This window comes from Myotis davidii, unplaced genomic scaffold (genome assembly GCF_000327345.1).
Source record: "Myotis davidii unplaced genomic scaffold, ASM32734v1 scaffold309, whole genome shotgun sequence".
In the NCBI taxonomy this organism is placed as follows: Eukaryota; Metazoa; Chordata; class Mammalia; order Chiroptera; family Vespertilionidae; genus Myotis; species Myotis davidii.
The window spans coordinates 3,439,953-3,440,731 of NW_006383013.1; positions in this window are offsets into that span (position 1 = coordinate 3,439,953).

The window sequence follows — 779 nt, forward strand, 5'->3', positions numbered from 1 at the left end:
CAGCTCACTGTATTGCCAGAGACTGGAGATGGATATATCTTAGTCCATGTAATGTCCCTAAGAATGACACAGTGAATCATTCAGGGTCCTGTCAGGAAAAGAGAAATCATCCTGAGTATCTGAAACAGAGGGATCTTAATGCAGAGAACTGCATTACTGGGTAGGAGATTCTCCTACCCAGTAAAGGTTATGTCCTCCCAGCCTCGCTGCAGGCCAGGGAAGGCCCTGGGAGGGTGGACTGCCCTGTGTCGGTGGATCTCCAAGGGTATAGGCTTTGGTGCTTTCCCTGGTGGGCAGACCCCTGGGGATGTGGGCCCAACAAGTCCCAAATTTATTGCCAACAGTCTTAGTCCAAGTTCTTCATAAGTAGTACATGGTACTTCTGTAACACTAGGGGGTTTCACTGATTTATTCTCTTCCTTAGTCCTGTTAATCCCTAACTCCAGGGAAAAATCCCCACCTGGGGAAACAAGTTAAGGTGACTAACTACCTGCCTGGTACTTAGTTAGGGGGTTTTACTGATTTATTCTCTTCCTTAGTCTTGTTAATCCCTAACTCCAGGGAAAAATCCTCACCTGGTGAAAGAACCTTTCTCCGGGAGGTGGTCCTGTTTAAAACACATAGTGCTAAGAGGGGGAGCAAACATATGCCATATACGCCAGGTCCTTTGAAACATAAGCTGTGCAGATTTTTCTCCCCTGGAGCAACTGTGTCAAGCAGCAAGGGTGGACCAGCTTCCAGCAGGTATGTTTCATTCTGAGGCCTCTTTCTTTTCTTGG